Below are 10,971 nucleotides of genomic sequence, written 5' to 3' on the forward strand. Positions count from 1 at the left end.
TTCCTCTCTCAAGTTCCTGCAGGGATGACTCCCACGTGTGGCAGCTGATTGCTCTGGGCATCTGCCTGCAGTCATCCAGGAGGCTGCAGTGCCTGAAACTTTGTCCACAGTGGGAGTGAGTTGGTTGGTCCTAGGAACTGAAAGTAGTTTCTAAAATGTGGGATGCTTAGGGGGATATATGATGAAAAGCATGGGGAATGACAGGGCAAGAAATGCTCTAAACAGAGGTCAAATGTCTCTCCTGTGCCAAACAGAACAAAGATAAAATATCTGTATCTTGATTTTCAGTGTAATCTGATCTGGCAGGCCCCACAAAAACAATAGCAGAGAGGATATTTGTGCTGCTCTGGAAAAATGAAAAAAAGCCCCAACAAACACAGCCTGGAAATGTCCTTTAACAAAGCCACATCAGCTTTTGGTGTAAACCTGACCCTTTCTAATGTGCAGCTTGAAGAGCATCTACCAGTCTTTCTTGGCCTGGGAGAAGCCAGGAGTGGATTCTAAGAGCCAGGAAAGCTGCAAGGCTGAGTCAGAAGGCTGCAGTGCAGCTCTGCAGTGAGTGGCAATACTGCCTGGAGCCAGGCTGTTCTGGTCTCTGCTGAGCCTGTGCTCAGCCCCTGAGAGCTGCTTGAGGGGCACAGGCTGCTGGAGCCTGGCACAAGGGGGTAACTGCCTGTCCTAGCCAGAGCCATGCTACTGCTCTCTGCTGACATGGGAATGTAGGATTGAAGAGCAGGACTTAAAGCACTGGAGCCCCATTGATTTCAGGGCAGTTCAGACTAACTTACGTTTGCATGACTTCTAATTTTTAAAAAAAAAAAATTTAGTTTCCACCCGACAGTTTGTCTCAATGAAGTAATGTATTTCTCAATTGAAAACTGCTGCTCATCCGCTTTTCTGCCTCAGAAAAGGGAAGCAAGATGCTGCTGTTCCTTCCTTCAAATGCAGAAGGGAAGTAGGTGGTGTTTCAGTGCAAGGCTGTGTCTAATCCTCACAGCAGATTTTGGCTCTCCAGCACTGTTATATTTCCTGAGCCTATGGTGGATGCAGCAGGTTCATCTTGTCTGAAGATTAACAATGGCAATAGCTGCAGGTTCTGCAGGGAACCCAGTGAGTGTTTGCAGGATCTTGCATTTGAGGGAAAAGGAGAGGAGTGAAGGTGCTGGCTGGACTCTTCCATCACCTGGCTGCTCATACCAGTTTTGTTTCTTTCATGCTGTGCTGTGTATTAAAACCTTTGGAGGGCTGAGGGATGGAGAAAGTGTTCCCAGTATACAGTGGTGCTCACAGTGATCTCACTGGGAGCTGTCAGTGTTACCTGCTGGTGCTGCACCTGCTCCCTACACAGTTCCCTTCTAAAGGGACATCCATTGGAACCACAGGCCAAGGTTGCAGTGCTGTTGCAGCAGCCCAGCTGCTCATTAAAGGAAAAAACAATTTACTCATCAGGCTTCTTAAGAGCACTGAACTAGCCAGTGGGTTTCTTTTTGACTTGGAAAAAATGAGGCACTGTTAGAGCTCAAAAAACATGAGTTGCAGGATGGTGTTACATGGCAGTTGGTGAGCTGCTTTGCTGTGGTATGCAAAAAATCTGGTCTGGCACGTCTCACTAGAGAAATTGGTGCTGGTGCTGTGTCCTTTTCTCACCATGCACACTGCAGGGTGGTACCCAAGCCTGGGTAGGACAGGAGAGCCCTGTTACAAATGACTCAGCAATTAGATGGCCAAAATTCCCCCCAGAGAATCACTGGAAAGAAAAAAGGTCAAGTGCATAGCATTTATTCACATAATGTCACTTCTTGTGTTCATTCTGTTTAGATAATGAAAATAAACTTCTGGGTTTTACTTCTGTTTCTCTGCCTGCTTTCTGTACCAGACTTGAGCTGGGTTGTCCTTGCCAGGACTGAATGCTGTGGGGAGAGCAGGCACAGCTGGGAAATTACTTGCTTTAAGGTTTAAAAAGTGTCAGTGTAATTCCTTCTTAAATGCTGCCATTATTAGAACACTTTTAAATGTTATCTTCAAACAATTATCTTGTCACTAACTGAAGTTTTAAAAATGAAAACAGACTTAAAAACATAAAATCTTGATTTACTTAAAGTCAAATGCAGTCTCAAATGAAGTCTAAAAATCAACTCTGCTGAACTAACAAGATCATTTTTGTTGGATTTTTTTCTCTGGGCTTGGTCTATTTGTTTAATTCAAATGAGAGGTGGAAGAGAGTTCCTTTTCAAACAGGCTGTGTCTTTTGCCCAGCCTGTGATAAGTTTCTAGCACTACAGCCTGGAAACTGGTAGTTGCCCATTGACAATCTCATGGTTTCTGGATGTTCACCCAAGCTGGTGTGTGTTGCACATTTCTTTCAGTTAAGAATTAAACCTGTTTAAATGAGTACTTTAATTCAGTTGGGGTCACACTGGCCATATGGATGAGGGAATCTGTGGTAAGAGACTGCAGTGCAAGGCATTGCAAAAGCCTGTGTGCAGAGAGCCATGTAGCAGTTAGTGCTTTCTGCAATTAATATCTTTAATGATTCTGACCTGTGACTACAGTTCACTTGAGGGAGTTCTTGTGTTTGACCCAACCTGCTCTTTTGTTTGTCTCTGAACAGCTCAGCACATGGTGAGTAACAGCAGGAACCCCACACCCTACTTACAGCATCTGCTACTGCCTTTTTTGTTATCAAATGTGGCTTATACCCTTAAGAAGCTGTGTGGGGAAGGGTGGCCTTGTTCAGTCTAAGCACAGGGGAGATTTCTGTGCTGCATTGCACCTTGGGGGGACTGGAGATGGCAGCTGGAGCTCTGCTCTGGGCAGCCTGCTCTGCAGCCTGACACCAAAGCCCGGAGTTCTTGCTGGCACTTTTAATTTGCAATGCAGAATAGTAAAAGGGCAAAACCACTGGGCTTCATCAAAGGCTAGGGAGAGAGCACTGTTTGTGATGTGCTTCTAAGGGCTGGTTGGCTTCTTCCTTGTAGCTATTATTGTCTTCAGGAGAATCTCAGGCTTTGTAATTAATTTTGAAACATTAATTTTGAAGCTTTATGATGAGTTAATTGGGAACTCCTAAAATACAGGCAGACCTATGTTGCTCTGGTGAGAGTTGGTGTAGGACACAGTGTTCACTCCTCTCTCTCTGGGAACTGCCAGCAAAAGCTCTCTCATCACCCAACCTCCTGGCACACAGGCTGGACCCTCCAGCCCCTCTGGCTGGACATGGCTGCTTTGTACCCTCACCAGTCGGGCTTTCCCCCTCTCCTTAGACAGAGGATGTGCTCCCAGAGGTCCCAGCAGCCTGCCTGCTGGAAGCATGGCCCAGCTGGGATGCACCCAGTGCTGGGCTGCCCCTGGCAGCATGAGCATGGCTGCCTCTTGGTGCCCAGCACAAGCCCATGAAGGAGTGTCCACACAGGTGCTGTGCTGGGTGGGCGGTGGTTAGATGACTCTAATGATTCTGATGTATGAGCAAGAACAAATTCCACCAGTCGTGTGTAAAATAACCTTGTAAAATGGTGCTGGTGTGATCAGTGGCAGCTGAGAGCTGATGGTGCTTGACAGGCAAGGCAAATGCTTGTTTCCTGATATCCAGCAGAGATTTAAATGGAACCTGATTATACTGGGAGCCTACAAGTGATGAGGTTCCCTGAGCATTCCATACGCGGGCTGGATTGGTGGCATTTCCAGGCAGGTGCCAGTGCTGCTGAGGAGGGGCTGGATTTCTGCCCAGGCTGTGCTGGAGCCCCATGCAGAGGAGCACCACTGGGCTGTGACAGGCTGTGACAGTGTCCCTGTGACAGGGGTGTGGGCTGGTGCACAGGCACTGCCTGCTGTGGAAGCCTTGACCTGCAGTCAGCCAGTCAGTAAGCGGTTCCCATGCCAAAACTCCATAGAAACCCCTGAGTGTTCTGGCTCTGAATAGTCTGTAAAATGTGCAAGGTTTGAATATTCTCCCCCTTTTTTTTTTCCTTTTTTTCCCCCCACAAATAGCTACATGCCCTGAAGGACATGGACATGAAGTGCCTGACTGGCAGTCCCAGCCTGGACACCCCTCCTGCCGGGGCTGCTGCTCAGCACAGGTCAGTCACAGCTGTGACATGAAGAATCTGCCATCCTTAAATGTTCTTACTGCCAGTCCTGTAGGCAGCTCTCTGCCACAGCAGCATCACCCTTCTCTTCATCTAGAAAAAGGAAAAATAATTACTCATAAACTCTTTGGAAAAAGGCACAAAACAGCACAAATCTTGCCTGTGTCTGTTTTTAAAGAAAAGAAAAATCATCTGGGGTCTTATGTGTTGTCCTTGGTGATGTTCAGAGCAGAACACCTGCCACTCTGAAACCCTTCCAGGTTTCCTGGTCGCTTTTTCCAAGTGAAGTCCTGCTTCATGGGAGGGAAAGGTTAAGCGTGGGAGTGAGCAGGGCAAAAGATTATGTGAAACAGAAATCCCAGCACTGTTTGTTCTGCCATCTGCTCCATGCTCGATCCAGGCTGTGGGTGGTTCCCAGAGTGCCCCTGCTCCCCTTCCTGCACGGCTGGCAAAGGGCTTTGAGCTGCCCAGCTGGCCCACCAAGCCGGGTGAGCCACGTCCCCGCTGTCCCGGGGGAGCTGCCCTGTGGCAGGGTGAGGCTGGGTGCTGTGCCTGGCCAGCAGCTGTGGCAGTGCTGGTGGCCATGCTGGAACTGCCACTGAGAGCCTGCTCCAGCAGCAATCCAGAAAAGCCTGGACCTCAGTGCCTTTGGCACAAACTCGGTGAGTGCAGGGGTGCCAGGGGCACATCTGTGCCATTCCTGCAGGGAGCACCAGGGCAGGACAGCCACAGCTCCCTGTGGTTCCATCATTGCAGCCATGCACAGTGGTGCAGGCTGCTCCCCGGTGAGCAGGGCAACTTGTGCCCATGTGAGGTGCTGCCAACACCCCAGGAAGCAGCAGCAGGGCAGGCTGGGCCCTGCACAGCCCTGTGCCACACACATCCTGCAGTGGTGACATGTGCTCAAGTGTGGGATGATGGAGGTGATGTTTGTCCCTGCTTCAGGGACAGCTGGTGAAAGAAAGGTGAAATCATCTTGCCTCTTACCCCTAGAGCCCTTTTCTGCTCTGCCTTCTTCCCCAGCCCCCCTCTCCTGGTCTCCCCTGGTCCCCAGCCTGGCTGTGCCTGGGGCTGGGGGTTGTGCATTCCCTGCTCCTCATCCCCCTCTGCCCCTGCCCACTCTCCCTACACTGTGCTCACTTGAGAATGTGACCTTGCTCTCTAGATTATTTACAGACAAAATATTGCTGCAGGCCTGGGGAAGGGTTTTCTGTGTTGTTTTTTCCTTTTTTTTTTTTTTTTTTAAGTGACTGGATTCCACAAAAACTGAATTATTCCAAGGGCGTGGGGGGCCTGGTGGGAATGCTTTGCTCTGTTTGGGAACAGGCTGCCTGCAGCCATCTTCCCTGGCCAGCACAGGGATGCTAGAGGCTCTAAGTTTTCCCAGCTATACAGAACAATCTGTCCCTGGTTTTCTTGGAAAAACCCACCCCTTGCTTGGGGAATGCTGCCAGGACGGGACACAAGCATTAACAGGGCTGTGGCACACATGGAACCAGGACCTGGGCTGCCTCCCAAGGTGTGTGAGCAGGCACAGAGAGCTGCCTGCAGGTTAGTGCAGATTCAGGAGTGCTTTAGGTGGCTCCCCTCCCCACACCCCTGGAGCTCTCCACTTCCCCTCACTTGGGAGCTCCTGGGTCTCCTGCTGCGCTTGCGACGCAGACTTGGTTTGCTGAGGACCTCAGACAATGCTGTCACATCCTATCGGAAGCCGTGGTGGGCTGATTTCTCCTTTTTTTTGCTTTTACTGGCAGGACCAGCAGCTGCCCTTTTCCCACTGCTGACAGTTCTTCTGTCTAGCTGAACTTTTGAAAGCCTCATGGTGGTGGTTTCCCACTGAGCCGAGCCCTCACGCCTTTGACCTTGCACGGCTGCGGCCACGTCCCCTTCGCATGACTGCTGGAGGCCAGAGAGCTCTGCACTGCACACAGCAGGGAGCTGTGTTCCAGCAGCACTGGGTGTTTGGGATGGGGCTGATGTGGGGTCCCTGGTTTCCTTACAAGGTCAGAATAAGCCTTCAGGTGCCCACAGCGTAGGAGTCGTCCCAAGTAAGGATGTGTGCTCAGCTTTTATTTGGGACTAAGCACTGTCAACTGAGCTAAACTTGATCACAGACAGTGAGTGCCTGTTTTGCTGTGGGAAGAGTTCTTATGCCAAATGCCTTGGTCTGGCCCAGCATGCAGCGTGGCTTGATCTCTCTGGAGAATGAGTTGGGGCTGCTGAAGGTCTGGCAGAAGTACACTCTCCTCCCTGCTGAAACCGGGTCTGCTGCCGGGAAGTTGCTCAGCAAGCCTGGCCACAGGGGTTGACCATGAAGCAGGCACTTGCAAGGCCATTCCCTGCCTGCTGTGAGGTTGGTGCCAGTCCTTGGAGTGACTGCAGCTTTCCCAGCTTGTGGAGGTGATGGTCTCATCCGGGCCCTTGCAGAAGTGTTGGATGCAGTGAGAGGATGCTGAGGGGATGGTGCCCCTCTCAGACAGGAGCTTGATCAACCAAATGTGTTCAGCTGGTGGTGGTTTGGAAGCCCAGTTTGCAGCAGAGTCGTCTGGATGGTGGAGTCATGGGAAGAGCTCTGGTCCATGTGCTGGTTTGGAGACTACTGAGCTACGGAGCGCTCTGGGCAAATCATAAATAGCATACTGCTTATAAACAAGGGCAAAAATCAACAGATTTTGTTCAACAGAATTGTGAAGTTTCCCTTGTTGAGAAGCTGTAGGGAAGGCTGGGACAGGAAGACAAGTGGTTTATTATTTTAGTCAAATCCTTGACTTGGCTGCAGTCAGCACATTCAGCAGCGGGGTAGAAACTCACCAGGTGAGAAGCAAAAAGTACTTGCAGAGATGAAGTGCGGAGACAGCAGATAAAGGGCATCACGGGGCCGTGCCTGTAGGGACTGCTCCTTATCAGCACACCTGCTGACTGCATTGCGAAAGCAGCCCCTGGTCACCTGTGCCTTTGTGTAGCCAGGGATTTTTCTGATGGAGCTGGAGCTTTCAGGGATGTTGCTGTTACCCTTTATTACCACCTGGCAAAGCAGGAGGGAAGGAAGCACTAGGTCTCATGCTGCCATAAGAATGGGGCCCAGCACCTTGCTCCAGAGCTGCTCTGCATGCATCCATGTACGGATAATGCTGCTCCTCGCTAACTCCAGCACTTTGCTTCCAGCCCAGAATTAATGGTTCAACTGGCCTGAAGAACCAAGGTGACCAACCTCATGCCATGCAGAGGTGCAGAGCAGCCCAAGCGAGTTCCACGTCAGGAAGGGGTCCTGTGAGGTTGCTGATGAGCAGCCCTCCATAGTGTCAGACTAGCAGTGTCCCAGTTCCTTCAGCTGGGGCTTTCATGGGCACCCGTGCCCCCTTAAACAGAAAATTTGTCGTCCTGAACTAAGCATCTTCTGTACCTGGGTGTCCCAAATGGTTAACAATCCCAGCAGCAATGGATGGGTGGTGAGGAGATTGATTGCCTCCTGCAAGGCACATAAAGTCTCGCTCCTCTGCAGAAACACAACACTTGTTCAACCAGGTAAATAACTGGTTTAAAATCCCCTCTTGCAGCAGCTGACCCTACATGTGTTTATCCAAGTGACTGGAGCTGTGCCAGTCTCTCTGGTAAGTGACCTTTCCCAAATTTTTCTTTTCAAGTTGACATTTAAGAAGGGGGGGAAAAGTCACAGCAACAAACGGTGTTTTAACAGTGATAAAGCTTTACCCGTCAACAAAGCCAGGAAAGCCAAGCTGGAGCCTGTGTTGGTGGCTCTGCCATCCCAGCCAGAGTCCATATGGACAGCACTGGCTTGTGTTTCCTGACCTGCTTGGGTCTGCATGAACCAACATCTGCAGTATCCATGGGCTGCTCCCACTGCCTGGGCTGGGCTGAATAGTTCTGCAGCTCCTGGGAAAGGCTTCTGGGTGCAATTAAGTCTAAGGCAGCTGCTGGCAGCTGGAGGCACTCAAAGTATTAGTTCATTACTGCAATTCAAATGAGGAAGAGTCTTAAATCTCTGAGAAGAATCTGGGTTTGGCAGGCAGTGGAGTGCTCAGCTTATTGGGAAAATGCCTTGGATGACTTTGGTAAATGTTCTACTGTGTGTTCAGGCAAGTAAAATTTACCCCTAGTTTTCATATTCCTTGATTCTCAGCTTCAGCACTGCCATGACTCACCCCTTGATCCTGACAGTGCTCTCACATGGAGGTATTTAAGCTCTGAAGCTTTGGAGGAGGTTTACCTCTTAGCCCAGATGTCCATGAGCCCTCTTCCAGCTCATGGAAGTCCCAAGGGCTTCACAGAAGGCTGCTCAGCACATTTGGGTTCCCCAAATCCTTCTCTCCCCACATCCTGGCAGATGCCATACCTCCAGCATGCCACCTGTCAGCCACTCCCATCTCCACTGGGCTCTGCAGGATCTCTTGGGTGCTCCTGCCTGCCTGCTCCATCTGCAGAGCATCCACAGCCCTCCTGGCCAGCCCCTGCAGCCCTTTCTCAGGCTTTTGACTTCATTTCAGATGGTGAGCAGGACTGAGAGCAGCAGCTGGTGTTGGTGTCTCTCTGCAATCCTCCTTTCCAGCTCCCCTCTATGCCTGCACAATCCTGCCTTGAGAAGAGAAATTGAAACAAGGATTTCCCAGCTGATTGTGTTTCCTGTAATGTGAGGGACGGAGATTCCTGGAAGCAGTGGCACCAGGGTCCCCCCAGACCTGGGTGCTTTCCTGGCATTTCTTGCACACATCCTGATGGGAGTGGCTGCAAAAAGGCAGGAGGCAAGGAGGGGACAGGACAGAGGCAGCACTGCAGTCAGACTGGGTCAGGATGACCCTGGGCAGCCCATGCCAGAGACCTGTGGGCTGACAGCAGCCTCTGCTTTCAGACAGCCACTGTTTTGTGACAAGTCTATTGAGAAACACTACGTGCCTCTGTTGAAAGAGGCCTGATAGATACACTTGGCTTTGTGGCTATGCTAGTTTTTGGATTTGTTCTATCTGTGCTAGAGGAAAAAACAATAACAAAACCCCCAGATAAGTGGAACAGTAAAGATGCTTTTAGTGAACTGATAGCCAAGCCTTGCCTTTGCTGACCATGTCCCTGTGTAGACCCAGTTCTGCAGGCAGGGCAGCACAGCCCCCAGGCTGCCAGCAGCAGGGCCAGCAGCTCACAGAGCCCCTGTTAGGGGTGTCCATCTGCCACAGCTCTCCCCACTCCGTGCTGTCCCCAGGAGGGCTCTAGCCCTGAACATTAACACAAAGCAGATGAGCTTCTTTGCTGGGCTGTTGCTGAGTGTTGCTCCTGTGAGGCTCTGTGGCCGCTTGGCAATGATGGCAACTTTGGGACCTCATGCACTAAGTCATCTTTAATCTGCCGTGGCAAGAATGCCTCATTCTGCTTCTGCTCCCAGGCAGCCCTGGTGCTGGCTCGCTGCAGGGTTGGTACGTGAGCCCTGGAGCAGGACAGCCTGTATCCGGAGCCTTCCTTCCTCTGTGATAACGTCAGTGCTGGAAGCAGGCAGTTATTTTGGTCCCAGGAATGCCAGCGGATGATTTCACTTTTGTTTCGTACCCGATAACCTTTCCCATCACAATGAGAGACGACGTCCATGCTCCCTGCGCTTCCGTGTTCGAGGGGAAAGCCATTCAAGCGCCTCTGCAGGGGAAAAGAAAGAACTGGGTTAAAAATAGCTTCTGATTGTCCATGGAGCCTGGGCAAAGGAAGGGCAAAAGCCTTTCCTTGTTCTCCTGCCCGGTCCCATACAGTGGGAGCAGCTTTTCAGGCTGAGCCGGGCCATGAGGACAGCGACCGTGGGAATATCTGGTGTGCTGGCTCTTTGCACCAGCCTCGTGAGGATGGGAAGGTCTGGGAGAGACTTTCTTCTCCATGCAGACTTATCCTGATGTGGGGCTCCAGGAGTGCTACAGCCACCCCCTTTGCTTGTCACCTGCATGTCTCTATCCTTCCCGCCCTTCTCCCAGTCCTGTCCCTGCTGTGTTTTGTGGCTGGATGCTTGGTCAGGAGCTTGGCGAGACAAACTCACCCCAGGCCCCAGGCGAGATAAGTCTGGTCAAACCCAAATTGCTGAAGCTCAGCTCCAATTTTTATTTCCTGTGGGGAAGGAGTTGGCGAAAGTAACTTGTTTTTTTTAAGCTTTCAGCCTTTGACTTCCCACGAACTGCTGACCCATCATGTGACGGGGCTGCTGCTGTGAGAGGTGGTATTGGCACTTATCACCCTGGTGCTTGTGTGGGGAAGAGCCCCCAGCTGCCCCCAGTCCTTTGGGTGCTGGGGCACTGCCAGCACCCAGCTCCAGCCTCTGGGAGTGGGCAGACCCCATGTGCTATCAGGGGAGGGCAGTGAGCTTGTGTACCACCAGAGCCTGTCCCTTATGGAGAGAGGCTTCCCTGCTCCCCTAGAGCACCTGCCTCCTCCTGCCCAGCCTGGCCTTCAGAGCACATCACAGGCCATTTTACAGGCTGTCAGACCTGGCCTCCTGTTTGACCAGTACCTGTGCTCAGTGGGAGGTTTTTGCTTAGTCCCCCAGCACATGATTTCCAGGGTGGCTCCAAACTGCTCCTGCTCTTCCTGGGCTGGAGCCTGTTTACAAAACAGTGGCTGAAAGCTACTATTTATCCTTATGTACACACTGCTTTCAGAGTTGCTAAATAGGCAAGCCCAAAATGAAAGTCATCTGAGTTTTCTTTAATGAGAATAAAATCTGGATGAATCATGAGGTTCTGTACCTCAAGGATGCACCAGGAATTGAATTTGGCTGCAGACAGCAAGGTACAGCAGTCAGCAGAGCCGGCTCGCTGCCTTGACATCTGCTGGAAAGACTTGTTTTTCCCTCCCGAGTCACATGCTAGCTTGTGATCTGATCATGAGATACAAAGGATAACCT

Source organism: Catharus ustulatus, chromosome 12, assembly GCF_009819885.2.
Source record: "Catharus ustulatus isolate bCatUst1 chromosome 12, bCatUst1.pri.v2, whole genome shotgun sequence".
Taxonomy (NCBI): Eukaryota; Metazoa; Chordata; class Aves; order Passeriformes; family Turdidae; genus Catharus; species Catharus ustulatus.